The sequence below is a fragment of the Cryptomeria japonica genome, chromosome 2 (assembly GCF_030272615.1).
Source record: "Cryptomeria japonica chromosome 2, Sugi_1.0, whole genome shotgun sequence".
NCBI lineage: Eukaryota > Viridiplantae > Streptophyta > Pinopsida > Cupressales > Cupressaceae > Cryptomeria > Cryptomeria japonica.
In genome coordinates, this window is record NC_081406.1 from 23965650 (window position 1) to 23973848 (window position 8199).

Consider the following 8199-nt stretch of genomic DNA (forward strand, 5'->3'; position numbering starts at 1 on the left):
AGACGTGCCTTTGTTTTGCGCAGACACACCTAACCTACCCAGACGCGCCTGATACCAACGTAGATGCGCCTTCCTGTCTTTTGGCTCGCTTGACATTTTTTGCAACATACCTAATGCGCATTATTGCCCTACCTAGCATTCATTTATGATAACAATTACTGCAACAAGGTACAAGGAGGTTTTGTGGTACTCACTGGCTCTCCTACATCTGTTGGCCTCTAAAATCGGCGAATAAGATTGAATATGTGCATCAATGCCATCGTTGTTGACTGCTCTCTACATTCTCTACACTCTGATCTCTTAGGTGGGTGGATTACAATGAGGATGTTTTCCCTCGTAGTCTATCTTACAGACTACCCTAGCCCTAGTCTCCCAAGTCAGTCTTCTTTATCCCGTGACTCTGTCACTCCACCCTATCTTGTCAATCATTTCTCACCTTTCTTTCTTATCGAGAGATTGTCTGCGATCTTTTCAGACATTTTTCATCCAATCTCTCGAGGGGGCATATCATTCTCATCTTGGGGCAACTTTGTATCAGTTCATCTTATCTTCTTTGAAACAACGCGACAAGCTGCATTGTCTCAAAGAGGGGCAAAATGTAGACACCTAAAATTGTCTTGTCTAATTAAATAAATATTTTTATTTATTTAATTATTTAAGCCTAATTCTTCTATTAATTAAATAAATCTTTATTTATTTAATTTATTTATTTATCCTTTTCTAGCCTTATTTCTCATTTAAATAAATACTTTTATTTATTTAAATAGCTCTTTTCCTAAATTAAATAAATATCTTATTTATTTAATTGATCCCATTTCTTCTATTAATTAATTAAATAAATCTTTATTTATTTAAATAATTCATTAACCTTTTCTACCTATGGCACATGTCATTCATCTCTTAATTCCCACACTACCTACCCTCTTATTATTTTATTATTTCTTTTACCTACCCTCTAATCTTAGTCGACCATCTATCTTTTACACCTCTTCATCTTATCCCTTCATTTCTTATAGTGTCTTCTATATAAGGAAATGCTTCCTTCATTATCAATCCTCCTGAGACTAGCATTCGAACTTTCATTTGCGATCAAGCCTACTTGCAACCACATTTATGTTCTTTGTTGAGCTCTTGTGCACACATAAAATCTGAGAGCAAATATATCAAGCAAGATCAATGGAGATAGGAAGAATGTAGACCCAAACCTTATTAGACATGTGATGGTATAATCTTTGTGATTTCATTGATTTGCATTGTCTTAGGAATCTTCATATGTTATGGTGGATCTTTTTTGTTGTTAGGCTAGGTTTTTGTGGTTGAATTCATTTAGTCTTTCAATATTGTTGTTTCCATTTTCACCATAAACAGTTCTAAATGCAATGGTGACGTTAAATTTGTAACACCAATACTCATTCAAAGTACACTTACAATTAAAATAAAAAATAACTATAGAATCTAGTGTTTCTATCACACTTTTTTATTATTTAAATTATTTTAGGATACAAGAGGAGAGCATAATAGATTATTCAACAAAAAATCAAATTTACAATCCTCAAACTAATAAGCTCTCTAGAAATTGAATTAAGAAGCTTTATGGAGATTGAATTACTTGATACTATGCAATGTTTCATTGGAGATAGCCACCCTAGACCAATAGAGTTTAATAGAAAGAATAAGAAAAATCAATATAAGAAAAAAAAAATTGTATTCTATCAAAATATTTAATACATGAAATATTTAGATTGGGATATGATGATCTTATGAGAGCAAGAAGTGGATCTATATAATCTACACACTACCCCACACACACATGTGGGTGCAATGATGAACCAATAAAAAAATACCTTTTTCCTACCAATAGTACATAATTCTAGCACCAGGTTTTATGACTTTGCACTAAATTGAATAATGTGGCGCAAGTAACAACACCTCATCATTACACTATGAAACCTTGAAATTGTTACGAAACACACAACAATGTAAAACAGTGCTAGATTTAATTGTAGAGTGAAGAATAGATGAAGCCTTTTGTATTCTATTTGATCAAATTTCAAAAAGAAAACATAAAATTACATTTTATAGTTTTTTTATATATTTTTTTTAAATATGATAAACACCTATACTCACAATTACAAAATTTATAATTATAAATTTTAAGAATCTTTTTGAAAATCACCAAATTTTAAAATTTAATTTAATAAACCCTTTGATTTAACTTTATTATAATTTTAATTTTAAATTTTATATGAATAGAATAATTGATGAATAAGAAATGGGTGTTCAGTCAATTTCTATATTTCACTTCGTCTCCATTAAAGGGAATGGTGTTATTTTAGGGGAGTATGTTGTGAAAGTTCTTTTATATATTAATGATTTTATTTTGATTACAAGGTTCAATCAAGGAATGCAAGGGAACTTAAAAATTTTAGAGCACTTTTGCAAGAATGTGGTTATGCATGTTAACAACATCAAGACCAAGATCATGATCTTTTTTAGTCAAAAGAGGAAAAAAAAAGTTAACTTTAATTTTGAAGGGGCTATCTTGGAAGAAGTATCATAGTACAAATATCTTCAGATAGTTCATTCAACAACAAATTATTTGAGAAACTTCAAAAGGTAGAGAATTTTGGGAGGTTTGAAGGCACTTTTTGCATTGCAAAACAAAATCAAAGAGCCCAAATCATGGATTGGAAAACTATCAAAAAGAAAAGGTTTAGAGATAAATGATAAAAATTAATTGATGTATTATTTAAAAATTTATATTCATTGTTGGTAGAATTCACCCTGCCAACACAACTTTAAAAGCGTAGAATTTATGTGTTTCTTTATAACAATCTTGTGCAACCAATGACACTGAAGAAACAAGAAAAGCGTAAGCTTTTTATTGAGAGGAGCATGCCATAAATCCAACATTGATTTAGCAACTCTAATTCAAGGTTTATAACAATCAATGCTTATGTTACATAAAAATGTAGTTGAAGCTGCCAACTATCATACCTATATTCCGAGTTTGATGAACATGGTTGCATTGGCTGGGGAAGCACAAGGAAATACTCTTTAAGGCCACAGGATCTATCTTATAGCATAATCAATTCATTGAGTGTCATTGCAATTTTTTATGTCACAAGTGTACATAAAAATTAAAATGAAACGGGAGATGACAAGAACTTGAAATCTTGTAGCATTGGAAATCAGCACGGAAAAGGCTCAAACAGTCAAGCAGGAGCTTACAGATTTAAAAGCACTTTAATATTGTCAAACTTCTGCAAGTCCTAAATTTGTCAAAATAATGCTTAGGAATTACGGTTAAATATTGCAGATATGCAAATCCTTCTGCTAACAGTCAGAAGACTGTCTTTTTCTTCTAGAAGCATTGGCAAGCATTTAGTCACTGATATCAAAGGTTTGAAAGAAATCATATAAAGGCCAAAGGCCACTAATCGCCATACAAAGTAACTCAGGAATAGAATGAAATCAAGAGACCAGAAGACAAGCTTATGGACTCAAATCAACACTCTTCATATTGGCATATATGTAAGACTCATTTAAATATATGCTGGTCAACTTTTCTCTTATAAAAAGTAAAATAAAACACTATATCATATATTCTATATTGGTCAACCACATTTTGAATATGACATTTATTGCTGGTTAACCAACTTAATGCTGCCCAACTTCCTTTGGTAATAATACAAAAATAATAATGTGGGCCGACCTCATGATTATTTACAAGAGACATGACCATTGTTAATCGCCAAGTAATATATATTAGGTTGTGAATTAACATTAAGACATAATGTAGCAGTAGAAATTAAAAGACAACAACAACAATTAACAAATGAGCAGCAAAAATTAAAGGGTGGCAGCAATTCCTTACAAGGCAGTAAGAAAGGTGGCAATTCATAGGTAAGAAGTTGTGAGTATTAAAGTTCATAAAAGACAGTGATTAAGGTAATAATGTGGAACGGTGAAAAGGTGATAATTATCTTTGAGATAGCATTTGAAAATAAATAAAAGTATAAAGGATTTGTTAGCAAAGGTGACTATTTTTGAAAGGGTTATCTCCAAGGTTGCACAAGTACAGGGGTACTTGGAGACTTTGGAGACCGGTGTTGGTACCAGTACGGCTATTTTTCCAAAATAGGAGATGTGGGTACTTGGAGACGTCAATTTCTTTTAAATATAATTTAATAATTTATAGAAATACTAAAAATATAATGACATTGAACATTAAATATAATATAATAATTTAGTAATTGTTGTTGCAACATTTTAAGAAATCCTTGTGACCTGCTTTTCTTTTGAGTGTTGCTTTTCTTTCCGTTTGTACTGCATTTTGATTATTTTGTTACATGTGTTTTGTTTTTTTTAACATTTTAGGGTTTCCTTTTTTTTGTTTGGCCTGGAGATGGTGGGAGACAGACGGATACGTTAGCGGGAAGTCTCCTCTCTATGGAGAGGTTTCCAACCAAGTTTTCGGTGCGGGATACACGTCCGAGTCTCCAGTACTAGTACCCATGGGCTAGGTACGAGTACCCATGCAGCTATGGTTATCTCTAGTTAAAGGAATGCCTCTCTTCATAGAAGCAAGAAGACATAAAAAGAGAAAGAATTGTGGATAGAATTCGGTGTGGATATTTGAAGATATATCATACATACATTAGCAGTTATTCGAGGAGAAGAAGAGTAGTGAGATGTGTGAAGTATAAAAGGAACATTTACTATTCAAGAGAGAAGTGATGAGATAAAGTTTTATCATACAAAAACAATCTGATTTTATAATAGGGAGCAGAAATTGATCTTTCAAATATAAGAAGATGATTACTGAAGGAAACCAAGCTTATATCATTGATTGGCAGAGCAGATCTAAGGAGGAGAAATACCTTGAGTTAGAGGTTGGTACCTCATATTTCACTAGGTTGGTGTCTACAAATTCAGTGGTGGGTGTTGGTGCCTCCAGTATGTTGGTGCCTACAAATTAATCATGGGGATTGGTGTCTCCAATAGATTGGTGCCTACGAAGTTTGTAAAAGAGTTTTATATAAGCAACATTCTGCCATGGTTTTCTTTCATAAGGGTTCCCACGTAAATCATGTGTTCTTCTTGAGTTCATTTTGATATTGATATTGTGCAATTGATGTTATTGTGATTGTTAAGATCATGTTCTCATTACCCCTTCCCCACCAACATGGTTGAGGGACAAAACCTTTTCTAAGGATGTGGAATCAACACCTTAGTGGATTCATAGGACAACCTTTGAGACTACAAAAGCCTTCATGGCATATGCCATTTTTTGTAATTTTATCACTATGCGTTATTCAATACAAAAACGGGATCCTCACTAATTTCACCAAATCATCATTATTCAAAGAACTAACAATGAAACTAGGTAATTTGACTAGAAATTTCTTAGAATAATCAATAGAAACTCATAGTTAAGAAATATTTGCTCACAAACTTCCTAAAGTTGAGACAAGAAACTCTACATCTAAGTAAACAAAAATAGAGTAATAGTTGTTTTATTTTCCCTTCGATAAAGTGTAAATATTCATTGTCTTCCAACATCAACCATTTGTGCATGTCATCATGTTGTTTGTCTATTCAAATCTTTGACACAAATCAAAATTGTTATCATGAGATAGAGAAACTTTGTTTTTCAAATGAACTTTAATGTCACCCAGGTTGTGAGGACTTCCTGACATCCTTGTGATCATTGTAGAACTTTTAGAAGTCCCCAAGATGCCATGATGATCAAGATCCTAGGAACATTTGTTGTTTCACAAATATTTGCATCTAGTACATTTGCAATGGCTACAAAATTGGATTTGATGCATTGATGAAAAAAGGAGTGTGTTGTCAAAATTACCCCAAGGTAAGAATCCATTATTTGTAAATAGATTCATAAAAATTTAAGAGTAAATCCAGCGGTTCTTTAGATGAGTACAAAGTTTGTCTTGTTGGGAAAAAATATGCATAGGAGGAAGGGGTAAACTATGAATACACCTTTGCCCTTATCATAAATATGATAAAGTTTTGATTGATCAATTTTATTGCAACTTGGATGTAACATATATCAAATGGATGTCAAAATTGGCTTCTTGAACAAAGATGTGGCAAAGGCAATTTACATGGCCTGACCACAAAGGTTCCAAGTCCCTAGAAAAGAATATTCAGTGTGTAGGTTGGTAAAGACCTAGTATGAACTAAGCAAATTCCTCAAGGCTAGTATTTCAAATTTGATAAGTACCTTAGAAACTCTAGTTTCAAAAGGAGGTTCCAAACCATCTTTCTAAGTAAAACATTGTTGGTGGCAACACAATAATTCTTGTTGTCTATGTTGATGATATTGCCATCATTGGAAGCAATATTGACTCAATTCAATAAGAGAAAGTTAACATCTATTGTGTTTTTCAAATGACAAATTTGGACCTACTACATTATTGTTCTTATGTAGAATTTGGACCGACTTCATTATATTATTTTTATATTAAATTTAATTTTCACAATCTAGTTATATAATTTTTATATCACAAATTAATTTTAGCAATCTGATAATACTATTCTTGTAACACAATCTAAGTATGTCAAACCTCTTTTAAAGGAATTCAAAATGTTGATTGTAATCCAACATCTAAACCTACACAAGTTGCAATGAAGTTCTCAACTAACACTGTTTCACCACTAGTCAATGAAACAATGTATTGACAAGTGGTAAGTAGTTTCAATTATCTCGCTACCACCAAACCAGATTTGTGTTTTGAAGTGGATTGTCTTTTTCAATTTATCTCTAAATTGCAAGAGGAGCATTGGCAAGCTGCAAAATGTGTCCCATGATATTGCATAGGGTCTCTTGACTCTAGCATTCCATATAAAAAAATTGTTAGAATTGTACTAACAAGAGATATCGATTATAATTGGGTTGCATCGATTGATTTTTTTAAAGCATAATAAATGGGTAAGTGCACCAAGATGGTGAACAGAAAAGTGGCCACATGCAAACAAAAAAAACGAAATTTCTCATAACCCGTGCGTGTTCTGGAAATTCAAAAATGCGCTAGGCTTGGTAACACCAAGCCTAGCAAAAAACAATTAAAAAACAAAGTACGGGTTTTGAGGAAAATTACATTTTATAATAAAAAATCAAAAGTTCCTGAGGAAGATTATATTTTATAGTAAAAAATCAAAAGTTCCTCAAAACCCGTACTGGTTTTGAGGAACATTATTTTTTTATAATAAAAAATCAAAAGTTCCTCAAAACCCGTACTGGTTTTGAGGAACATTATATTTTATAATAAAAAATGAAAAGTTCCTCAAAACTCGTAAAGGGTTTTGAGGAACATTATACTTTTTAGAAACCCGCGGGTTATGCAAAACTATAAGTTTTTGTCTTAGTTTTGCATAACCCATATGGGTTATATAAAACTAGGAACCAAAAAGGAAGTGGAGAGAGAGAGAGAGAGAGAGAGAGAGAGAGAGAGAGAGAGAGAGAGAGAGAGATGAGAGAGAGAGAGAGAGAGTATGAAGAGGGATAGAATAGGATAAGGAGAGGGGGACGAAGAGAGTTAGAGAGAGAGAGAGAAGGGGGAGGGAGAGAGAGAGAGAGAGAGAGAGAGAGAGAGAGAGAGAGAGAGAGAGAGAGAGAGAGAGAGATTAGGAAAAGGAGAGGGTGAGAGGGAGATTGGGGGAGAGAGAGAGAGAGAGAGGGGGGGGGGGTGATGAGAGGATTAAGAGAGGGAGAGGAAGATAGAGAGAGTAGGGAGTAGGAAGAGAGGGATAGAATACGATAAGGAGAGGGGGATGGAGAGAGAGAGAAAGGGGATAGGAAGAGAGGGAGAGATAGGGAAAGAAAGAGAGAGAGAGAGAGAGAGAGAGAGAGAGAGAGAGAGAGAGGGAGAGAGAGGGGTGGAGAGATAGGTGGAGAGATAGAGGAGAAATTGGGAGAGAGGGAGAGGGAGAGGGAGGGCGGAGATGGGGAGAATAGGATAAAGAGAGGGAGATTGGGGAAAGGAGAGGGAGAGACAGGAGGACAGACAGAGAGAGAGAGAGAGAGAGAGAGAGAGAGAGAGAGAGGAGAAATTGGGAGAGAGGGAGAGGGAGAGGGAGATTGGGGGAAAGGAGACGGGGAGAGGGGAGAGAGAGGGAGATTGGGAAAAGGAGAGGGGGAGAGGGGAGAGAGGGAGGGAGAGGGAGGGAGATTAG